A 10,215-nucleotide genomic window follows, 5' to 3' on the forward strand; every position below is an offset into this window, starting at 1 on the left:
ATTGGCTGCTCCAGCAGGCCAATCAGGTTGCGGATTCACTTCCACCTGGAGTTGGATTGGGTAGCTCCCGCTGATTCTGAATCCTATTGTTCTAGGATTCAGCTCAGTACATAACACCCCTCCCCTCTAAGTTCCAGTCCTGCCCGGGAAGTTGCATTCGTAGTCCCCAAGGTCTGCTGGCCGCCTCCGTGTGCGTTGTGGCCTGGGGTGTTCCTTGGTCAGGGGTTCTGGTTCTGGCTCGTGTTCCGAGGCTGCTGGCTGTGCCGGGGCTGTCTGGTCTGGCGCCACTGAACCACTAGGTTGTGACTCTGGTTCCGGTGTCCTTCCAGCCTCGGGGCGCCCCTCTGTGCCTACTGCTTCTGCTTCCCCTGCCCACCCCTCTCGCTCTACAGGCCTCACTGCCCTGCTGTCCCCTTGGGACCCCTCTGTCCCGCTCTCCTCCCGGGTTCCTCCTGGGAATCGTCGCCGTAGCTGGTCGCAGTGGCGGCGCCAACATTGCCCCCCTTCCGTTAGTACCTCGTACGACACGGGACCGGTCACCTTGGTGACTGTGGCGGGTACCCATGCTGGGCCTGCCCCAAAATTCTTTGCATACACTGGGTCCTGGGCCACAAATGTCCGGGGGTTCCTGCCTTTCCCCACCACTACCTCATCCTGAGCTCTGTCGGGGTGAAGTCGGTCCAGTCTAGTTGCAAGGCGCCGGCCCATGAGTAGTTCAGCTGGGCTCCGGCCCGTCGTTGTGCTTGGGGTGCTGTGCTGTGCTAGAAGAAATGCGGCAAGGCGGTATTCCCAGTCCCCTTGTGTTATGCGGCGGAGGCTGTCCTTGGTGGTCCGCACCATGCGCTCCGCTTGGCCATTGGTGGCAGGGTGGAATGGTGCTGAGCGGATGTGGCGGATGGCGTTCTGCGCTGTGAAGGTCTGGAACTCCTCTGACGTGAATGCGGTTCCATTGTCCGAGACGAGGGTGTCAGGGAGCCCGTGGGTTGCAAACAGCTTACGTAGTACCCGGATGGCTGCCGCCGTAGAAGTGGACGGTACCAGTGCGACCTCCAGCCATTTGGTGTAGGAATCCACCACTATGAAGAATGTTTTTCCCTGGAAGGGGCCAGCGAAGTCCACGTGCAAGCGTGACCATGGATGTCGGGCGGACTCCCAGGGCTGGACTGGGGCCCTTGGGGGGTCCGGGCGGGATTCTTGGCAGGTCTGGCAGTGTTGAACCCAGGCCTCTATCTCTCTGTCAATCCCCGGCCACCACACATAACTCCTGGCAAGGGCCTTCATCCTCACTACCCCTGGGTGTGTCTCGTGTAGGGCTGTGAGGACCCTTTTGCGGAGGGGCTGGGGAACAACGACCCTGCTTCCCCATAACAGGCACCCCTTGTGGGCCGACAGTTCATGTTTGCGGTTTGTGTAGCCAGCGAATTCTAGCCCGGGGCTGCTGCTGGGCCATCCTCGCCACACCCAGTCCAGGACCCGGGAGATGACCCTATCTTTTGTGGAATGGTGCGCAACTTCTTGTGCCTGAATGGGTCGGTCGGGAAGCAGCTCCAGGGTCATAACCTCTTGCGCAGGCGCTGGGTCGGGGCCTGTTTCTGGTAGTGGTAGCCTGCTGAGTGCGTCTGCGTGGCCCATCGCCTTCCCAGGGCGGTGGATTAGTGCATACTGGTAGCCGGCAAGGAAAATTGACCACCTGAGGACACGTGGAGACAACACTTGGGGGGTCTGCTTCTCGGGGGCAAACAGGCCAAGCAACGGCTTGTGGTCAGTCACTATGGTAAAGGGCCGCCCGTACAAGAAATCATGGAATTTTTTTACGCCCTTCACGATTGCCAGACCCTCCTTGTCAATCTGTGAGTAGTTTCGTTCGGCTGCAGCAAGCGTCTGGGAGAAGTATGCCACCGGCACCTCTCTTCCATCCGGGAGTTGGTGTCCCAGGACAGCGCCGATGCCATAGGGAGAGGCGTCGCATGCCAGCACCACTGGCAGCCTCTCGTCGAAGTGTGCCAAGACCGAGTTCGAGACGAGCAAGTCCTTGACTGCCTGGAATGCGGCCCTTTGTCGCTGGCCCCACACCCAAGGGGCCCTTTTATCTAGGAGTCTGTGTAGGGGCTCCGCTACCGCTGCCTTATGGGGAAGGAAGGCATGGTAAAAGTTCAATAGTCCCAAGAATGACTGAAGTTCGGGCTTGCTCTTGGGCGCTGGGGCCTCACAAATGGCCCGTACCTTGTCACCGGTTGGATGGACCCCTTCTGCGTCCACCTTAAATCCCAGAAAGTCCACCTGCGGCACTCCCAGTAAACACTTTTCCCGCTTCACCTTGAGGCCCGCCGTCTGGAAACGGTGCAGGACGGAGCGGAGGCGGTCCTCAAATTCCTCTGGTGTGGGCCCAGCGATCAGTACATCATCGAAGAAGGGGGTGACGCCAGGAATCCCTTTAAGGAGAGAGTCCATTAGATTCTGGAATATGCCTGGTGCCACGCTAACGCCAAATTGCAGCCGCTTTACTCTGAATGCCCCTCTGTGCGTCACAATCGTCTGAGCCTCTGCTGTGGCTTCGTCCACAGGCAACTGTTGATACGCTTGGGCCAAGTCCAGTTTGCCAAAGATTTTTGACCCAGCCAGGGTGGCGAGGACATGGCTGACCACTGGCACTGGGTATGCATGGGCCGTGAGAGCCTTGTTTATGGTGCATTTGTAGTCTGCACAGATGCGGACCGAACCGTTAGGCTTGACGGGTGTGACAATTGGAGTTTCCCAGGGGGCGTTGGGCACCGGCTCCAGCACTCCTTGCTCCACGAGCCGGTCCAATTCCTCGTCTATGCGGGGTTTCAGGGCGAACGGGACCCGGCGGGCCTTGTGCCTGATGGGTCGTACAGCGGGGTCTAGCTGTAGGGCAATGGGGGGTCCTGTATATCGTCCCAATGCCCCATCGAAAACCCCTGGAAACTCTTTGCATATGGCGTCCACGTCCACTTGTAAGCTAGTGCGGTTCACCCCGGTAACGGCTAGCCCCAGAGGTCCAAACCATGCCAGTCCCAGTAAGCTAACGTAGGGGCCCTTAACTACCAGCAAGTCCAATTGTTGCTTTCGCCCTCGATATTGCACCCTGAAGGTCCCCACCCCCATTGTAGGGACCTTACGTTTCTGGAAGTCCCGGAGGGTGAATGGGGCCGGCCTTAGTTTGGGACCCCCATTAGGGCACAGTTCCCTTAATGTTCGGGCCGAGATTATGGATAGAGTTGAACCCGTGTCCAGCTCCATGCGGCATGGGGCTCCCTCTATCTGTACCTCTATATAAATTTTCTCTGTGCTGGGATGGGGCAACTGGAATACCTGGTAGTCCGTGATCTCCGTCGAGTTGCCTTGGTGCATGGTGCCGTGTGACCTGGGGCTCCTGGGTCGGTCATCTGATGCTTGTCGACGGGTGAGTCGAGCCCGACACACCCGGGCGATGTGTCCCAATTTTCTGCACTGCCTGCACTCTGCGTTGCGGAAACGACAGGTCCTCCTCTCGTGGTTCTCCCCGCAGCTTGCACAGTTCCCTCCTTCTCGTCGAGGCTGCTGTGGTGTGTGTGCTGCTTGAGTGCGCCGCTGTACTCGGTGTACTTCCTCCCTGTCAGATTCGGATTCGTCGGTGAGGTCTTCGTGGTAGACCCTCGGTTGGGATGGCGGGGCCGGTCGTGCCTCTTGCGTTGACCTCTCGGCGGCTTCGGTTGCCAGGGCTTCCTCCAGAGCAATCTGGAACGTGAGGTCTTTTTTGGCGTAGAGGCGTCGTTGCAACATCTCGTCCCTCAGGCCACCGACAAGGCGGTCACGAAGCATGTTCTCCAACTCTGAGAAGTTGCATAACCGGGCGGCTTGGCGGAGGGAGGTCACAAACCCAGTTATGGTTTCCCCTGGGGCTTGCCGCTTTGCGTAGAAGGCATTTCGGCAAGCTACCACCGAGGGCTGTGGTGAAAAGTGCTCCTTCAGCCGTTCCATTATTGTTTTGTAAGAGACGTTAGCGACATCTCTAGGTGCAAGGAGAGCCCGGGCGATTTCAAACGTCTCCTCTCCACAGACGCTGAAGAATGTCGCCCTCTTCATGGCATCGTTGGTGACTTCTTTCGCTTGCAGGAGGAAGTTGAAACGGGCGGCATACCCTTCCCAGTCTCCTGATGCTGGTTTGAATGGCAAGAAGCTGCTGTCGGTTGCCATTCTGGGTTCCTTGGGTCCTGGAGCTGAAGCCTGGATGCACGGTGCGATGCAGCGGTGCAGCAGGTGGCGGTGCTGTGGTGCAGTGCGTGGTGGCGGTCAGCTCAGCAGGATCCCACCTTCGTCGCCAGTGAAATATACTCGGAGTCGAGAGTGAATTTCATGCTCTTTATTCAGCTCATATTCATCAAGGAGAAGAAGAGAAGACGAATGGCTCTTTTCCCAAAACCATCTGCTTATATACATTATTTACACAATGGGCCTTGCGTGATTGGCTACTTCAGGGCTACACCTGTGGGCCAATTATATTGTGGATTGACTTCTGCCTGCAGCCTGATTGGCTGCTCCTACAGGCCAATCAGGTAGCAGATTCACTTCTGCCAGCCGCCTGATTGGCTGCTCCAGCAGGCCAATCAGGTTGCGGATTCACTTCCACCTGGAGTTGGATTGGGTAGCTCCCGCTGATTCTGAATCCTATTGTTCTAGGATTCAGCTCAGTACATAACACATCCTTTGTGAGGATGGGCCCAAGTGCTGCTGGCTGAGAGTCAGCAGACAACAAAATGAATGAGACTTAACTGAGAGTTGAATCAAACAGAACTAAAATGGCTGTGTGACTCCGTATAGAGTCGCACTCATCTGCTGAGTCATAGCAGGAACAGGAAGTTACACATCCCCCTGTCTCTGTCCACTCTAGGAAGTAAAGCATGTTGTAATTGACCATACTGTTGTAACGCATCCCACACATTTGATCTTTAACTGTTCAGGCATGCAAATACTTGTCAAAGCAAAGATAAGCTGTTTCCCCATCTCTAGACTGAGCTACGAGTGATGTCCAGGATGACGGAATGGGGGCATGGAATAGACAAGTGATTTGTCCAACCATCCTGGAATTTTTTTTGTTTTTTTAATAAGTGAACTCCACTCTCTTTGCCTCAATAAGGCACCCACCCACTCATCCTTCAGGGGTATGGAGCGCAAGTCAGGACAAAAGGGAAACATGTCTGATCTCCTTTGTGTCCAAAGCAAAACAGAAAGTTATACACATAACGGGCGTTCCAGCATGCAATGCTGGTGTGTTACGCAGACATGTGACATGCAACAGTTCCACATCTGCTCTTAAGGTGGAATGGAATATCTCAACATGGAGTTACCCAGCCATCTTGTAAGGAGCAGAATAGGAATTTAGAGCGTGTTTCTCATGTCTCATCAAGGGCACACCTTTTTCCATCTACTCCACACCCTCTGAAGTTGGAGGTTCACATGGTGTTTTGGCCGATTGTCACTCAACTAGGCCACAACCAGTAGATAATGCATACATGGGTCAGGGCCAATACATTATGCTACCTTGGTGGGTGCTCTGAGGCATCCAGCTAGCTGGGTAGGTGAGGAAGGAACATGGAGGTTTTTCAATCTTTCAAGTTCTGGACAGCAGGTGAAGGGTAAAGTAATCAGGTGGTCTCTTGGCTTGCACAAGCAAAGCAGGGCAGTGGTTGATTAACCCCCTGAGCCTGAGCTCAGTCAGAGTAAGTAGCCCATCAAGCAGACAGAAGAAAAGGCAGCCAGCTATTTCCCTGTTCCAGGTTGTCAACATGCTCACTGACCCATATATGGCTGTGTCTTGCCCTGCTTTCTGTCTCTGTGTTTGGGGCAAATAATGGCAACCACATTTTAGGTTGGCTTAAGGGAATTTCGCCTACCTTAAGCAGCATGGACTCCCTCTGCCGCACACCCCAATTTTCTTGTAATTCTCACGACAATGCCACAGCAGGCAATAGCCCCCATTTATCTTACATAAAAACATATTAATTATCAAGCTGAAAAAAAGAAAGAAAGAAAGAAAGAATAAATAAATTGTGATCAAAACAGGCTCAAGTCAGGAAGTGCTAGCCTTGCTAACTGCCTAGCTGTCTTCTGTTTAGCTCAACTGCTGATATATGGCAAAACATATGATATATATTACTTAATTGTAATAACCTCGAAGCAGTTTAGAAGAAAAAAAGAGCTTTGCATCAAGCTTATCAATAAAAATAAGAGAAAACAAGTTAACCTAAAATATATCAGTCAGATTGTTTCCAAGTTCTGCAAATACAAAATGAACTTTGTGGCTGGTGCACGCCCATAATATATAGAATGACTGAATAATTGAATATGAGATCAGAGCATATTGATAGTCAGTCTTTAAGATCACAGTCCATACCTAAGGAGAAGTTTCTCATCCTTCTAGTCTTATGTTCACTTTGGCATGTTTCTGCATGTTTGGGAGAAGTGTGGCTGACATTGGCACCAATTTTGGGCAAGATCACATCCATTATAGGCCAAATTTCACCCCATTTCAGTGACGATTGTGATGCTACTTCTTTGTCTGGCGGTTCCCTCACTGCGAGAAGCAAAGATACAGGGAACCAGGCAGAGGGCCTTCTCGGTAGTGGCACCCACCCACTCGGTAGTGGCCTTCTCGGTAGTGGCACCCTCCCATCAGAGGTCAGAGAGATAAACAATTACCTGACATTTAGAAAATACCTAAAGGCAGCCCTGTTTAGAGAAGTTTTTAATCTGTGATATTTTAATGTATTTTAATGTGTGTTGGAAGCCGCCCAGAGTGGCGGGGGGGGGGGGCACAGATGGGCGGGGTATAAATAAATTATTATTATTATTATTATTATTATTATTATTATTATTATTATTATCAGTGGTGGATGTGCCAGGGCATGTGGCGGTAGTGGCAGCAGGAATGGCAGGGCAAAGTGGAACTTCCTGTTCCACCTTAAGCAGCAAAATGGGACGTGCCACCGCTTTTTGGTACTTTACATGTGAATTTATGCATCTAGCACAGCTGACTGGCTAGACTTATCTGCTTTACTTTCACATATGTTCTATTTGCAGTCTGGAAGGACAAGCATTTCCCTTCACAGAGTACAGGAGCTCTGCATGAAGTCACACCACTCACAAATGGAGAGGCATCAACCACAACTCTTTGGAACATGACCATGCTTAGGCCCTGCAAGGATCATTGTGGCAAATTCTGCCTACCTTTGACAACACTCCCTCCCTTCAGAACATGCTCCAAGGCTCAGCGCATACACTGGACAGTGTTTTTGACAGTCAGTATTCCTAACATATAAACATGAGAACTCATCAAGGTCCTTTAAAGCAGAAAGCCCTAAAGAAAGAAAGAAAGAAAGAAAGAAAGAAAGAAAGAAAGAAAGAAAGAAAGAAAGAAAGAAAGAGATGAATGTGAGAGCCTAGATTTGGAATCAAAAGTTTCCAACTTTTCTTAGCATCATAATCCATATACAACACATGATGTGGTTCTTCATTTGATGCGAATCCCCGCGACGGGGTGAGCTCCCGTTGCTCAGTCCCAGCTCCTGCCAACCTAGCAGTTTGAAAGCACATCAAAGTGCAAGTAGATAAATAGGTACCGCTACAGCAGAAAGGTAAACGGCGTTTCCGTGTGCTGCTCTGGTTCGCCAGAAGCGGCTTTGTCATCCTGGCCACATGACCTGGAAGCTGTACACCGGCTTCCTCGTCCAATAACGCGAGATGAGTGCTGCAACTCCAGAGCCGGTCATGACTGGACCTAATGGTCAGGGGTCCCTTTACCTTTTTAGAGCTTGAAAAACGGCACAGCAGACAGCAGTTTTATCAGCTGTAAGCTTTCTGCATCATTTTACCAATCAACGTTATTGTCACCGACGCCATCATTTAATACTTGCTCTTTTCCATATAGATTCAGTGTTGGAAAAGGCCGCCTCCTACTGTAGAATCCCCACCAGAGTATAAACACGCACTTGGCTGACAGAAGGTGAGATTAGGAATGAAAGAGGAATGTGCTTAATACACATTTTGATACATATCAATTTATGTATGCTGCTCACCAGTCTCAACAGCCTAGGAAGGTGGTTGACCGGTGGGGGTGGGGGTGGTGCGGCAGCAGTGAATAGGAAAGAGCAATTTTAGCATACCACAACAGAAGGTTTTAACACCTTCCCTTTCACCTGAACTATGTAAAAATTTCCACCCACATTCCGAAATGGACAAAATCTGCACACCGAATGCACCCTCTGGATGAGATTGCAAAGGGTGGAATATGTGCTGGCATTACTACCAATCCTCCTCATCACCACTATTATACCATTTCCTTTATAAATTGTTTCCCTTAAAACATCTCCAAGTGATTTAAGATTAAAAGCACATACAAAAATAATCTTAAATCCAGTACAAATGTAGACTGGGATAAAAAAAGATATCCACTTAAGAGAGTTATGGAAAAAGGAAAGTCTTCAATAGGTGTTGAAAATATATTTTACACACACAAAACACAGAATGCAATATAGTTGATGCCTAAGGTAAAAATATGCATTCATATGCATTCTGATATGCATTTTTTTAAGCTAAGATCTGCATTGCAATGTTCAGAGAAATGCAAAATCTAAAGGATAACATTAGTTCAGGAAGTACAGATCAGGTCAATTCATGTCAGAATCTTCAACAAGTGATCCCCCCCCTTGCATCCCTAAAATAGTTATAATAAATGGCTAAGGGAGTGGTTGGCTGGCAAGTTGTCCAGACAAGCAGTTTTTTCTGTTGAGTCTCTGGCTTCCAGCTGCCTCACTATGCAAACATTGAGATGCCTTGCCCTGATAATAATAGGGTGAATACATATATATAAAACCATACCTGGAGAAGTCAACAGTGTCCGTAAAAGAAAAAGAAGGATAACCCAAAAGACTTTCATGGTTGTTTTACTGAGAATTCAACCACTGTGGCAAACAAGGTTATTTGCTGTATCTAATCAAATGTCAGTAAAAAAAAAAAAACTTGCTATCTTCCTTCTTGGTTTCTTCTTGGGGGGGGGGGAATGCCTAGACACAAATAAATGCAGTTTGTGTTGTGTGTGTGTTTGTGTGTTTGGTTATGGTAGAGAGAATTGTGCAGAAACTGTCTTTGTGGGACTTCACACAGAGTTTTTAATGGTACACAGTGGAAAGTAATGACGGACACACAGCAAGGATAATAATGAGTACAGATTATTCGCTTGGACAACTTTTGTCACAGGATGTTCAACAATGAGACAGAATGAGGTGGGTAGCGCCTTATGTTGGACTTCATGAACATCTTTGTTGCCTACAGAATGTTCAAAAATACAAAATGTATGCACCATCAGGACAGCTGCATAGCAAGTCATCCTCAAATAGGTCTCTGTGAATTCAGGGGGTGGGGGTGTTTTTCGGCTCAGAGACTCATATAAACACATCAAGCACAGCCGTGTTATTGGACTATAGAGCATTTGGAAACATGTCCAGCATTTCTCTGATGAAAATAGGAATGTCCTAAGCCCTAAGGAAAAGTGGGACCTTCTGGGAGCAAATCAAAATCTGGGATGACTTCTGTAAATGTGGGATGTCCTTGGGAAATAGGGACTCTTTGAGGGTCTGTATATACATTACTTGGATGGAGAAATGCACTAGAAAAGCAAAAAAAAATAGTGATAGGCACACAGCAATGATAATTATCTGCTTATTCACTTGGGCAACTTTTGTTACAGGATGTTCAGCAATGAGGCAGAAAGAGGTGGATGATGAACTTTGGTGGTGGATTTCCTCAACATCTATGTTGTATAAGTATGTTCAAAATTACAAAATGCATATGATGTGAGGATAGCTACATGCAAGAGGCACAGAAGTATTCATTTGGACTGACACCCTAATGTGAGCATTTTAGGATCACACCCACTCAAACACCTTTGAAAAGCAACAGAGATGGCAAAAATAAAGGAAGATGGAAAGCTGGAACAATTTTGTTGGCATCCGTCTGTCTCAGGAGACAATGGAAGAGTTTGCCTTCAGATTTTTCCAGTTTTTTCCAGATAATTCCCACCCCCACTGCCCAATTGTTAAAAATATTTTGCTTCCCACTTTGAGAAATATCCCCATCATCCCATACACAGGATGGACTATTATTTTCTTGCAAGCTTTCTTCTCCCTTGCAATGATAATTTCATAGAATCATAGAATC

This window comes from Zootoca vivipara, chromosome 3 (genome assembly GCF_965207765.1).
Source record: "Zootoca vivipara chromosome 3, rZooViv2.hap1.1, whole genome shotgun sequence".
In the NCBI taxonomy this organism is placed as follows: domain Eukaryota; kingdom Metazoa; phylum Chordata; class Lepidosauria; order Squamata; family Lacertidae; genus Zootoca; species Zootoca vivipara.